Raw genomic sequence first — 15,261 nt, forward strand, 5'->3', positions numbered from 1 at the left:
AACTTTTCTGGTACTCAGTAAGTCACAGCCAAACCTCTCCAATGAAATCTGGGTCTCCACCCTGAAGTAGGTCATAGCCTCAGATACTCTTTCAGCTTTGGAATAGTAGCTGTTCCTCTCATCTAATATTCCTGTCCTCTTTATTCCTACTAGCCAACCCCTCATTCTCCAACCTCCTGTAACAGTTAATTCTATTAGTCTGTCTTGGTCAAGTTACTGGATGCTGTCTCCTGACTGGCCTCTGATACAGCACCTCATATGTATGTACATATGCATTCCTAAGTTGCAAAATGGGTATAAACTGTTTGGAAGCCTCCCAAGCAAAACAACAACACTCTTGATAACCATGATTTTTTTATCCTCATAGTAGCCCCATGAGACAAATATTTTATCCCCATTTTACAGATGGGAAACTGATGTGTAGAGTGATAAACTTACTCACCAATGGTACCAAAGTCATAGGAGATACAATAGTTATTACCATCAAAACTGACAAGCCATGTCTCCCCAAAACTGGAGAAATTATTTAAGATTGGGGATTATTCTGTTTCTCTTAGCTTCACCTTTAAAAGGCAGGATTCATGCCCAGGATAACTGATTCAGAAACCTACGCTCTACATTGCTGTAATGTATGCACAACCTCCACTTTGCAACATATCATATGCTATTTCATGGAGTATGTAGGGGTAAAAGTGGCTTCCAATACAGACTTCCAGCTTGCCTTAGACTCCTGGAAATTCATAAAATTCTTCCCATGTCCAACTTGGCAGTCTGCTATCATGAAAAGGGCATAGCCAGAGACCAGTGACTGAGGGGAGCTGATGTCAATCAAGAAGCTTCTTGGGCAGTCCGGGTGGCTCAGCCGTTTAGTGCTGCCTTCAACCCAGGGTGTGATCCTGGAGACCAGGGATGGAGTCCCACAACCCTGCATGGAGCCTGCTTCTCCTTCTGCCTATGTTTCTACCTTTCTCTCTGTCTCTGTGTCTCTCATGAATAAATAAATAAAATCTTAAAAAAAAAAAAAACAAGCTTCTTCTATGTGTTGAAACTCAATGTCCAAATGATAAGCCAGCATTTTTAATACAAGGGACAATTAGTAGCATCAAGACTGATTAGGTCTTTCCAAAACTGGGAAGATAGTTATGTTAGGGATCATTATTTTTTTCCTAACCTCCTTTTAAAAAAAAAAGCCACCTGCAAAGCATTTGTTGAGGGAATTTTTAATGACTTGTTAAATCTCAACTCATTATTAAGAAAAGACTTACATCTGTGAAGGATTAGATATTGTGCTCCATTCTCCTCTCACTAGAAGTCATATTAACCTCCAAAAGAGTGGTGCCAATGGATAAACAGAGAACACCCTAAATAAGAACTGTTTGAAGCAAAAACCTTCCTTGAAAACAGCTACATCTTTTTTAGCTCCATCAAGTCCTGGCTTAGAACTCTGTTTTGCTTGAATCAAAGACCAAGGTGGGCTGCCAACAATGACTCCCTGATGTCTGCTGGAGGAAGTCCAACCCCATAGTCTAGAACTCAAGGTCTTTAGAGACTGTCTTTTCTTATTGGCATAACAGCATCTTCTCCACACCGAGCCCTGAGATTCAGCCAGGACTCAGAAAAATCTCCTCCAGTTGTTAAAATACTACAATAGTTCCATGCTAGGCAAGTAGCCCCTTCTCCAAGATTTCACATACATGGAAACACAACACCCCACCACCCTTCCACAATCCACCAACCAAGGAGTTAAATGCTTAAAACAACCAAGAGACCTGTAAGACCTGTTCCAGGCCTTTGCCAGCATCAATTCTGGTTCATCAGTGTTCCTGCCAATCATCTCCCCAAAACTCCTGCCTCTTGCGTGCCCTTTGCCAGAGCAGCTGAGGACCACAACAGGAGAAAGGGCATTCCTGACATTGGCACTTGTTACTGACATCCTGTAGATAGTTGTGTGATATCCAAGTAGATCCTGTGGCTGTGACCATCTACCACCAGTCTGCTCTCCCGGAGGTCAATATCATGCAACTACTAGTGGAAACTGCATCTTCCAGGGGATTTCAGCTATCTAAGATATTCTGGGTTCCACAAGGAAAAATGAAAAAGTAGAGAGGGTTACAATAATAAGATTCAGCCCACATACTAGCCAAGCACTATTCTATCAATATGGATGGTTCTATTAGGCACATTAGCAACAATAGGGAGGCTACAGGATTCAGAAAAGTGGTTCAGATCAGGTGGCATGCTAGGTATGGGTCCCCTTATGCCCTCCCCATTGAATTTCACCTCCATATAATGGGATGAGTTGTTTAAAACCTTCTGAATTCTCACCCATTGTTAGAATTAACATTAATTACATTCATAAAACTGACAGCTGCCACATTCATAGCATGAACCATGCTAACTGCATATTAGCTTATTTGAATGCCATAAATATTATGACATTTATCCCCATTTTACAGAAAAATAAACTGAGGCACAGAATGGTTATTAAACTTTATTTTTTTTTGTTATTAAACTTTAAAAGACAGAGCCAAGATTTGAACCAGTCCCTCCAGCAACAGGGCTGTTCCCTCTCTCTTGTCCTGAAGAATAAAGTTTGACCTAATCAAATATAGCATTCCAATAAACTTTTTGTGACATGTTTGATAATAAATATATTATTTTAAAATTTCAGACAGTATTATAACATCTGGGAAATTTTGAATATACTTGCTCTGAGTTCGGCAGAAGCTGAGCTGATTTAACACCATGCACGTTAATGGGACAGTTGTTGCAAGGATTTATGCAGTTCCCCATGTCAAATCAGGATTCAGACTGAGGCATTATTTAGCTAGTGATAGATCAAATTAAAGATCCCAACAATTCTAGTATTAAAAATAGTATGAAAATTATTAGAATATTATTAATGATTTTTACTGTAAACTCAAATGGCAGTTTAGAGAATAAAAAGGATATAAGTTACTAATTTTCATATGTTAATGTGTTACCACATCAGTGATGTGGTTTATTTGCAACCAAGTCCATGCCCCAATATCAGGTTTCCTTTTAGTCAAACTTGCCTATGCTTACTAATTAGCTTTCATTCCTACTATGACAGCCACTAGTCAGTCCCATTAGTTCACTGACTTCATCCACACATAACATTTCTAAAGCTTTGCCCTAGAGTTCCGTTTTACCTGTCCTCCTCTTAACTGCCTGTAATGAGTTAAATCATTTCCCCCAAAATTCATGTCTTTCTAGAAATTCAGAATGCAAGCTTTGAAAATGGGATCTTTGCAGATTTTTTTCTCTTTATTCAAATTCAATTAGCCAACATATAGTACATCATTAGTCTCAGATGTAGAGTTTAATAATTCATCAGCTGCATAAAACACCCAGTGCTCCTTACATCACATGCCCTCCTTAATGCCCATCACCCAGATACCCCATCCCTCCACCCACCTCCCTTCCAGCAACCCTCAGTTTATTTCCTATAGTTTAGCACCTCTTATATTTTGTCTTCCTCTGATTTCTTCCCATTCAGTTTTCCCTCCCTTCCCCTATAATCCTCTGCACTGTTCCTTATATGTGGAATATATACAGATTTAACCAGTTAAGGTCATACTGGAACAGAGTCAGCCCTAAATCCAATGACTGGTAACCCTTTTAAGAGGAAGAGACACAGAGTCAGAGAGAAGCAGCTATGTACAGAAGCAGAGATTGGAGTGATGCAGTGACAAGTCAAGGACCCCAAGGATTACGATGAGCCACGAGTAGCTAGGAAAGACACATGAGACCAGTTCCTCCCTTAGAACCTCCAGAAAGGGAGGGGGGGCGGCGGGCAGCGCTGAGCCGGGCAGGCCTGGGGTCCGTGACTGGGAGGTCCCCGGGCTCCAGGGCCTGTTAAAAAAAAAAAAAAAAAAAAAAAACATCCAGAAGGAACCAATTCTACCCATATCTTGATTATAGATTTCTGGCCTGCCAAACTACAGATGACAAATTTCTGTTGTTTTTAGCCATCTAATTTGTAGCAATCTTTTAACCATTACTCTGGAAAACTAATACACTGCTCTTAAAACCTATGGCCTACCATCAGCTCTCACATTTAGTGGGTATCAGAATCACCTAAAAAACTTGTTGAAACATAGAAGTGAGCCCCAGCCTGGGTTTGAGAGGTTCTGAGTTTCAATAGGTCTGAGGATGGGCAGGTCTAACAAGTTCCCAGATGATGCTGATATTGCTGGTCTGGGGACTACATTTTGAGAGCCACTAGGTCTATACAATCCATTTTAGCACTTAATTGCATTCAGTTTAGAACTTCATTACATCATATCTTACATCATGTTTATAATCAGTTCATAAATACAAGGTCTGACTTTTCAGTGATCCCATGAGTGCCACAAAATCCATCCTTTAACCTACTTTTGTTTATCCACAAGACATAATGGTGGCTGGCACACTGCTCAATTGCATAGTCTAAGCATAATGGTTGAGAGCACCAACTTTATGCTCTTAAATCCCATTTCCTCATTTGCAAAATGGGGCTGCTGGTTTTTAATAGGAATGTTTGTTAAGATCAAATGAGACAACATGTGAACGGCCTGGGTTCTAGAATGTGTGCAATAAATGTTAAGTCCTATTGTTTTTGGACATTGTTTTTATTAATGGAAAAAAGTTGGCTACATCTACATGGAGTCATATAAAACAGTGAATATGCCAGAGCTGAAACCCAGAACTTGTCCGAAGTCTCAACTCAAGATGTTACAGACTTTGTGCACATCATTCAGCCAGACAGCCTCAAGAAGGAAAGTCTACTCACAGAGATATGGTGGAAATTGAGACCTACATACCTTAGTTAAGAATCAAGGCATCTGTTGGTCCTACTCTGAGCTTCTCTGGCCCAGCTATTTCAGCTCTTTCTCAGATCCTTCATAATAAAACCATTCCTTATATCCCAGTTTCAGAATCTCAGCTCCTGATTACTCTCCCCATTATTGTTTTATCTCAGTCTCTGCTTTAGTTCTTTACCCAAAAGCAAGTTCTTCCAAGTCTGCATTTCCATTATTTTATCCTGTTCTCTGGAACTGAGTCATCAGTACGTCTCAGAAGCCAAATACCCAACTCCCCCAATCTCTGCCTCCTACCCACATAAGAGCTTCTTCCCCTGAGGCCAACCTCTGGATCCATGGCTCTCTCTTGTCCCCATTTCATCACATCTGGCCCACTATGTTCTCTAAACTCAGTTATGGAAGGGGTCAGAGTTCAGGCTCTCCATCTAATTGGAAAAGAAGAATTAAAAGTCAAAAGGAGGCCAGAGGCAGGGTCCTAGAGTCATCAAAAACAAAGTGTTTGGCAGCAAGTGAGAAGAAAGAGAAGGCATGAGAAGAGTAAGACAAGAGAGAGAAAGCCCCCGGCCATAATCATGACATTGAACCATAGCAAAGCTAGCCTTACAGTCACCAAATGTCCAAGCTTCCAGGGTCAATGGAGTATGAAAGTCTTTCCCCAGTCACAAAACTATTATTCCCACAAACACACAAAGATCTACTGGCTGGAAATAGCTCATTAGAGCAAATGGAAACTTTCCTGTTGCTTTCTTTGGTCAAGTGTCGCTGAAAGTACAGGAAAATTCATGTTGCAACATACTAGGTCACATGGGCGTCACAGTGAAGGTAGTTGATAATGAAAAACCAAGTACTGACAAAAATCTTGAAGGCAACACACAGCACAAAATGAGGGTGTGGGTAATCCTTTGAATAAAAGTGCATATTCACTTTGAGCCAAATGCTGGCCACTGAACTAGGAAAGTAATATTGAAAAAGGCTACAGAGGAGGAACTGCGTGTCAGGTGTGAAGGAGATGAGACAGGAGTCTGCTTTGTTCAGCTTTTCCTTTAAAGCCAGCAAGAAGGCAGGTAGGTGTTCACACACTTCGGCACCTGCCCCACTCCCTTTCCGGTTCTCATCCTGACCGGAGCTGGCTTGTCCCTTCCCTCATCACACTAAAGAGGAACATCAGTGAGTGAGCACCCACTCTGGGACAGCAGCTAGAGCGGCTGGTCCTGGAGAATCCACAGTGACCAGGCATATGTGGCCTTTGCTTTCATGAAGGCTGGTTGAGAAAGTGAGAAAAAAAAAATTTTTCAAAATAACTGTTTAATGGTACTGATCTGATAACATGTGCTGAGAAGACAGACAAGAAGAAGAATGTTAGGATGTGTTCAACACAGCCTAGCCTGACTCTCCTTAGTGGGAGAGAAAATTGCTGAAAGCTCTCCCCAATGCCCAAGTCACACTGCTGATTTATACCTTGTATCAACTTGGGGTGTTATTTGTGTCTCCAGGAATCTAATTAGCTAGTGATTTCCACTGGTTCAACTCCTTTGTTTTCTAATTGAGCAACTTTGTAGCCATTTATGATCTTGTACAACTTGCCAGGTAAGGCGAGTAGCTTTTCCTTTAAAATATTTTTTTATGATTTTTATTTATTTATTTATTCACAGAGACACACACATAGAGAGAGAGAGAGGCAGAGACACAGGCAGAGGGCGAAGCAGGCTCCATGCAGGGAGCCTGACGTGGGACTCGATCCCAGGTCTCCAGGATCACACCCCAGGCTGCAGGCAGCACTAAACTGCTGTGCCACCCGGGCTGCCCTAGCTTTTCCTTTAAATAGAGCCCTGAGGTTTCTCCAGGACATAGGTATTGTTTTTAGGAGATGCCTAAAGCAAAACCAGAAAAGGATAAGACTACAAGAAAGAGATGGCAGTCCTGGTTCCAACTATAACATACTTAATCTGAAAGACAGCACCATTCAATTTTTAAAAATTGAGAGAATAAGCCTTAGATTTAATATAGATTATGTCACCTTGTAATCTGGTTTGCACTCTGCCTTGGTTTTCCAAGCGGTAACTTTGGTTTATTAACTTCATTCATATCTGGGTTGAATGTTATTGACTCCACAATAAAAACAATCATCTGTAGAAATGTCTCTTTTTACCTGAGAGAGTCCATCTAACTCCAGAGGAATATGAAAAGCCACTTTGTAGACAGGGCCACAGACATGAACTAATCACTATCATTCACTGGTAGCCAGTCCAACACAGATGCAGTAACTTACCTGCCAAGTACTTAACTCAGTATAACCCAACTGTATTCCTATATCCTCCAGTTTGTAAATCCACGAAATGTCCTGGGCACCCACCAAGTTCACTGTGGAAATCTTCCAAATGATAGAGATGGGGCTCCTTCATTCATTCATGATCTCTAGAACCTCAGATACAATTCAGCTCATTGGATCATAATATATAGAAATGAAAACCATGCAGATGAGTTCAATGGATTCAGGTGAGGTTACAGTGCTAGCATAAAGGCACAGAAGAGATTTATTGAATGGGAACATGGATCAGTCCAGTCAAGCTTCAGTTAGTTTGAGGCCCATAGCTTAGCATTCTCTTTTCAGATCAACATGGAAACTAGCCAGTGCAAACCAAGAGAATGAAGGGTGAAATCTGTAATACAATTGCTTTTGACACCCTGTAAGCAGTAAAATTAAAGGAAATGCTATTTTAAGTGCCAGTCTCTGAGATGTTTGTTACCCACCTGCAGAGATGTTCAGATCAGATGTAGATCAGTACACTGCTTCCTTCACCAAAAAGGTTTTGCACTCCCACCAAAACCTCTTATCTGACCAAAACATCCGATCTAATAATACACTTGATTTGCATGTTAAGACAAGCTTTTTATGTCACCAAGAATTGTTAATAGTTTAGAGACCTCTGATGATCCCAAGACCACACTTTGGGTGGAGCCGGTTTAAGAAATAAGAGCTCAGACTCTGGAGTCAAGGGGACTTGGATTTAAATCTATACATTTGGGCAAATAATTCACCCTATCTCAATCTATTTATTTGTACAATGGAGATAACAATACTGCCTACCTCATTAGGTCATCGTGAGCATCAAATGACAAAGTGTCTAAAAACATTTGACATAGAGCCTTGCATATGATCAGTAATAGCAGACTGCTACTCAATCTTATGATTTGGCTCCCTAACACTCCTCCTGCTTTATATAGAATGCTCAAGTTAGAAAGAAATGCAGAGGTCACAGTATCACACCCAGTTATAAGAGAGAGAGACAGAGATTATTTCTCATGACTTTTACTGCTTGTTACATAGAGCAACAGATAAACACACACATAGTATAGAGAAAATCTGACTAAAGATCACAATTCCCATGTTCTAGTTACGACTTACTACTGAGACCCCAGAGGCAATTTATTTCACTCCTTGTGCTGCAACTTCCTCATCTTTTAAACTAAAAAGGTAAGACAGAGGGATAATGCTTCAATAAGAATATTACCATGGCTGCATATGTCAGAGTCATGGAATCAAGTAGAACTGGGACTGTAAAAACATTTTTTTATTAGCCACAGTACATGAGTACATGTGGAAGGGTTGAAGGAGGGTTCCCCTATGTGAGCACTTCAGATCGCTGAAGGGGCATGCAGGGCATGGACTTCCTGGCCCAGGCCACCCATTCTCATGCTCCTTCAGCCACTTGCCAGGCAGGAGACCCCTTAACCCTCACGACTTCTACTGCAACTTCCATCTCTATTCCCCAGCCAAACAGGCAAAGAGCTGTGAAAGCAATCCCCAGGCTATGTCACTGTCGATCAGCTTTCCCTGCTGCCTCCAGGAACCCACTCCGCGAGTTAATTACCCATTGTGAAAAAGTCATTTATCCTCAAATCCCTGAGCACAGAGCCCTTTCAGGTTGGTACCCTCTCGTTTTTGAACCTTGTTGCTTTTAATTGGTTGTGACGTCCACCTTCTCTCTATGCCACAGAATATTGTCCCTTGCCATCCTCTTCCTGGATTTCCTTCTTTGTTCGCAGTTTTGTGATTTACAGGGCTTGGGCACCCTTGTGGACTTTGGACAGTAAGAGAAAAAGACAGACACATGGAAAGACTGACAGATCCATCTATAAGGATAGTGACCTGAAACTGGAACCATACACTGGGCAGGGAGGGCACAGAGAATATTCAGATAAGGGGCAGGAACCAGGATGGAGTTCTAGCCTAGGTAGGATTTGATATTAGCAGACATTAGAAGTGGTATAGGTCACGCTTATAAGTGTAAAAATAAATAAGTTAATAAATAATAAATAATAATAATAATAACCTGAGTAGGCTTTCTCTTTAGGCCCTTTACTCCTTGCTGTATAGGACAGAAGCCAGATATTATGGGTTCTGGAGGAACAGTAATTAGACCCATGCCTCTTTAAGATGCACAGTCTAATTCACTGTCTAGGGTGGGAGCTGAGATTCTGAATTTTTAAACTCCCAGGCAATGTCAGTGTGGCTGGGTTCTAACTAAGCAGGATAGACACAAATGGCCAATAAAATAGAGACTCTGTGAGCAAGCAACAGGAAAGAGTCTGATAGGCTGGAAGACAGTTGGATTTAAGGAAGACGATTATAAAGAAGTGTATATACCTGCAGCAAGTGCTCGCAGATGCACTTTGTGGGAGGCATCTATGCTTTCAGCCAGATTCTCTAAATATGAACTGAGGAGAATTGCTTCTGCCCAACCAGTTTGTAATCCAATACTAGACTATAACTTTATTCTAGACAACAGAGGAGATCGGCAGGTTTACAGAGACAAGAACTCCAGCACCCCCAATCATTAACACCTTCAAAGCAAAACAGCTCTCCTGTCTACCTTGTCTGCCGTTACTGTGGCCTGGGTCATGCCAACTCTTCCACCTGAATCACCACAGGCTGCCCCTAACTCATCTCCAAGCTTCCTAGCTCCTTTCTTGCTTCCAGTTTATTTCCCTCAAAAGCCAGGAACAGTCTTTTTGTTCTAATTTTAATTAAAATTAGAATTCTGCTTCTGCCCAAAATGAAAAGACAGAATGGATTTACTCTTCTACGTGAAACAAAGTTATAGGAGACAACAGTTTTGAAGACACTGAACATCAGGCAATGAAAAGGTAATCCCTGAGAGATGCAAGAATGAGAGAGGCCAGCCCTGTGGTTTCCCCAGCCAGGTGTCTTAAGACCATTTCCAGGCAGAGGCTCACAGAGGGGGACCCAGGCAGAGTCCAGTGGACTCTGAGTGGAGACGGGACAGGAGCAGAGTCTGGAAAGACCAGCACAGCAGAAGCAGAGAGGCAAGAGCCACTCAGGCAGAGAGACTGGATTTCAGTACCAAGCCTCTTTCAAGCATTCAGCATTGTCAATAGCAAATATATAGGAGAATGCTACCTGTAGCCAGGGAAAAAGCCATCCAACAGGATTAGGTCACAGTTCCCCGTGACACTCACCCAGGTATCAGGCCTATCCCAGGCAGAATCAACCTGGAATCCTGGGCTGGGGGCCTGACATCTGTGTTTCAATAGGCTCACCAGGTAATATTCTGATATACAACCATTTTTTAAATTGCCCTTAAGACTGGTTCTCAACCCTAGCTGAGTATTAGGAAATTGATCATCTGATTTTAAAAATCCTGATGCCTAGGCCCCATCTAGGGGACAATTAAATCGATCTAACTCAGTAGCCTGAGAATCTGCATTTCTAACAAGTTTCTGGGTGAGACTGAAGCTGCTGATCTTGGAACCATTCTTTGAGAACTCCTCTTCCAGGGTCTGACGAGGGGTGAAGTCTGCCCTGGTAGCCTAGTGGCTCTAACTGGGGAGAACACAAATGGCACAGCTAGGAAATCAGGCAAAATTGGACAGATTTCCTCAAACCACTCTAGTGATGAAGAAATAACTAGGTTTTGAAATAGTCTACCTGGAGACAACTCTAGTTATTAAGAATTTCTTGCATGCTGAGCCAAAATCTTGCTCCTTATAACCTTTCTGTTTTTAATCCTTATTAAGGTCTTGTCCCTTTTCTGACTTCACTTGTCTCCCCTTTGAAGGGATTAAACTCCATTACCAAGCTGTACTTAATCATTTTCAGTAAAATGATGCTATTTGATGGATTTGTCAGTTTCCTAATGTCCTGGACTTATTAGGACTAGTGGTACTCAAACTTATTAGGACTAATGGTCAGTATACATGACATCACATGGGAATCTGATGAGAGGCAGAGCTTTCTGATTCTGCATTTTCATCAATACCAAGAGTACTGCTGATGCTCGAGGCCACATCCTAGGACCTACAACCTGAGGATCTTGCTTTTTTTTTTTTTTTTTAGGATCTTGCTCTTAATCTCAACATCCAATGAAGCATTATTTTCAGAATGAATCTTTCCAATAATTTTTAAACAAATCACTCCTACAGCATCCTAAGAACTTGCATTCTGAACACTGAACATTCTGCTAACATCTCCAGGTACAATTGTACCAATAAGGGCCCCTGCTGTTTCCAGGTGGCCTGGGTAGCAGAGTGGCTGCTAAGGTTATACACACCAGAGGTCTCCCACAACTAGAGGAAATCAGGCCCTCTCCTACCCCCACTAGCCAGTTAAGCACCACCTGGCCTAGTGGGCTTGCTGCCCAATGGAAATCCTGTTCATTTTCTCCCATCCTTTTCCTAATGTTTCTGCCCTTCCCCCAGCCCCCATTTCTCTCTTCTATCTTCTGTCAATAGCTACTGTAGGTGGAGCCCCTCTTATTTGAGTATAGTTGCCACACAATGTTACATTAGTTGCAGGTGCACAGTATGTTTACTGTGTCAACTTCTCTGTGGGTTATGGTATGCTCACAGGTATAGCCACCATCCATCACCATACAACCCTACTACCATACCACTGACCTTAGTCTCTGTGCTGTGCCTTTTCTTCTCATGACATATTCATTCTCTAGCTGGATGCACACATTTCCCACTTCCCTTCACCCATTTTTCCCACTCCTCCATCCCCTCCCATCTTTTTATAGCTCTAGTTTGGCTTTCTACTTATTTATTCATTGTTTTTGTTTTTGTTTTTCTACTTCTGGAGCCTCTGTTTCAACAGCTGGCACCATGTTAAAAACATTACTTATCCTGTCTCGTTTAGTCTCCATGATGTGAGTTGAGGATTATTTTACAATTTGGGGGGAACAGAACTTACTAATATGGCTGATAGGAAGAGCTCAGAGCTAATTCTCAGAATATGTCAAACACACATGCATGAGACAAAGAAAGCACAGGTCAACCCCAGGTTTTGTGTGAATTCCTGTGTCCTGGAACAGGATAGGGGTCTAGGTCCTTTGGGGATATTTGGAGGCCTACAGCAGGAACAAAAGAAAAAGCAGTGGTTATCAATCCTTGAGGTTTTGACTGGCTCTTGTCTGACTCTCATCCTTCCCAAATCATAGTCCCATCCCTAGCAGCATGCCACAGAAGCTTGTCTCTGGCTTGCTAATCTGCAGAATACTCGGCCTTCCAGCAAAATGTTCATCCATGGGTGGTACACTTACTTGGCACCAAAGAGGGCAGCCTGGGTAGCAGGCATCAACAATAGGAGCTCAGGGGCTCAACTCTCCTCGACAGCTCACCTGGCTCAAGTGAAAGGGTACAGAGACATTTGGCTGAAGAGCCTTCCATCAGCTCCTGTGCCAAAAAGTCAAGGCCACACTGAGCAGAGGATCCCTCAGCTTTCATCCCTAGCATATCAGCTTCCTTTAAGCACCCGTTAATGACTCACTTAGCGTACTCAGGGTGGTTAGAGCCCAGACTCAGATAAAGTTAGCTGCAATTCTAACAATCACTGCCACCAGAGAAGTTAATGGCTGGTTGGCTACAAGTGGAGTTCTCAGACCTTCCAATAATTCTTTTTTTCTGGGAAGCCCTAGTAACTATGGATCAGAGAGATTTCATACACAAAGCATTCAGAATGTGTGAGAGCATACAATTTTTTCTTCCAAGTAGCAAATATTAGTGTATTTTGTATGGGAAAGAAAACATCGACTAAACTCAAAGATTTCTCTGAACTCAAAGCAGATTTCGAATAGCTACAGAGAAGCATAGCTAGCACCCTGGGTAAAGCCGTGGTCAGTTTAAAACTTTTCCCTGGAAGATAACTTCATAGTCTTAGCTTAGTTAAGGGTAGGATCTTCCCAAACAACTTCGAAGATACTGTTGGTATACTGTAAAGATGACTTCATATACAAGACCTACTTACAGAACTTTGGGCAACCTCCCTAATTCAGTTTCTGGGCCTCCACAGAAGGGATGATAACCCCTGCCCCATAAATTTCAAAGCTTCTTACAACCATAGCAAAATGCCATATAAACTGCTTGTGTGCAAAAGTGAATACCACTTAGATTTTGCCATTACGTGTTTTCTAATTAACCCCTAAAGGGGTGTAATCATGTTCTCTAGAGAAATAGACCCAGTGGGATATACAGATGGAGACAAATAGGTCTATCTGGGGAAATTTATTATAGAAACTGGCTCATGCACTTATGGAGGCTGAGAAGTGCCATGATTTGCAGCCTGCAAACCATAAAACCAAGAAGGCCAATGATATAATTCAATACAAGTCAGAAAGCCTGATAACAACAGGCCAATAGTGTGGGTACTAGCCTAAGTGGGAAAGTCTGAGAAGCAGGAGCACTGAGGTCAGAAGGCAAAAGATAGAGATCAAACCAAATGAGACCATTTGCCTTTCCCTTTTTGTACTATTCAGGTCTCCCAGTGGATTAGATGCTGCACATCCACATGGGTGAAAGCATCTGCTCTTCTCAGTCTCAAACTAATGGTAACCTAGTCGAAAGATACCCTCACAAGCATACCCAGAACTATTGTCTTCCCAGCTTCCTAGGCTCAGTCAAATTGACATATTAAATTAACCATCAGAGGATGAGGCTTTCCTTACTGATCATGGTGCTACTCATGTCCACAAGCCCATCTAAGGAAAACTTCCCTGCCCATAGTCCTTAGTAAGGGGGCAGCCCCAAACCCTACCTACTACCCTCATCACCCATTCTCCAATGACTCTGGTTGGACCAGGATGATACCTATGTCCTAAGGCAGTCAATTCATGAGCTGGCTGATGGCTCTGAATTCTCAGAAGAAAGAAACCTTCTGACCAGTCTCGGGAATTTGAAATGGGGAGCAAAGGGAAGATGATAAAATCATTAGTAGAAAAAAAAAACAGAGCAACAGAAACTATGAGAAGAATGGATGTTTGGACCATAAACAGTTAAGATGGGAGACACACTTAAAGCAGCAGTGATACAATAAAGAGCCGAATGAGTCAGTGACGCACTGTCAGAGTGCCCATCCATTCGTGCCTGCTGTCCACAGCTCCACAGTGGTCTTTAACCTGATTCCTATCTCCAAGAATCCAGATCATACCATGGTGCCTTTGATTGCATTCCTGGGAAATCCCTTTCCTTTATGGTCACATGTCTCCTTTCCCAAGCTGGGGTTTGGGGTGTCTCCAGCTCTTCAAACCAGAAGAACTTAACTCCTGTGACATTCAACACTGGAGTTTGTTGAAGTCTACGCAGGTGCTAACGGAACAGATGCTATAAGAGGAGTTTAGGTCAATAATAAACTGCAGGGACCTCTTTCAAATCCCAGCCATTTTTCTAGGGGTCTTCACAACTTCAGGTAAGAGAGAATCTTAGTGACTCCTACCCTTGAACTTCCTCCTGGGCTGCAAGTTGGACTTGTCTGAGAAGCCTGGACATGAACAATTCAAAGAAGAGAGATACTCACTGACATATCAGTTAAACCAGAGCTTCAACTTATTCCCTTTCCTCTAGATTGCATCATGCCTTTTAAAAATAATAATAATAATAATAATAATAATAATAATAATAATAATAATCAAAGGAAGGGGCCCTTAATGATCTTTATTTTCTCCTCTTAGTTCAATGCAGACAGCAAGGGAGAGGAGAATTCGTGGACTAAGCAAGTTGCCAGAGTGGCTGTTAAAGTGATGTGTGGAGGGGACAGCAGCAAAACCTGCTTAGTACTCAGAAACACCTGCTGGGAAATATTTTTTCTGCATGGGTTGCAAACAGTATTAAAACAATTTTCTTGCCTTTAACAAAAGAGGAGGGGTGCTAGGGGGCAGCTGATTCTGTGGGCTAGCATCATGGAACAAGACCAGAGAGAATTAAGAAATCAGCAAGAGGTGGAGAGAGTAGGCAAGGGGTTTCTGGCTACACTGGGGCCTAGAGCTCTGCTGAATTGACCCTTGCTCTGCAGCTCTGAAGGGAGTTTCTGGCTCAGGTCATCAATTCCCACTTGGCTGCCCTCATTTTTGAGTCTTTGGGGATTTCAGAGTGCTCGCTCAGCCTCAATTCTCTACAGCTGGTGTGGCAATGGCATTTTTAT

The sequence above is a fragment of the Canis aureus genome, chromosome 4 (genome assembly GCF_053574225.1).
Source record: "Canis aureus isolate CA01 chromosome 4, VMU_Caureus_v.1.0, whole genome shotgun sequence".
Taxonomy (NCBI): domain Eukaryota; kingdom Metazoa; phylum Chordata; class Mammalia; order Carnivora; family Canidae; genus Canis; species Canis aureus.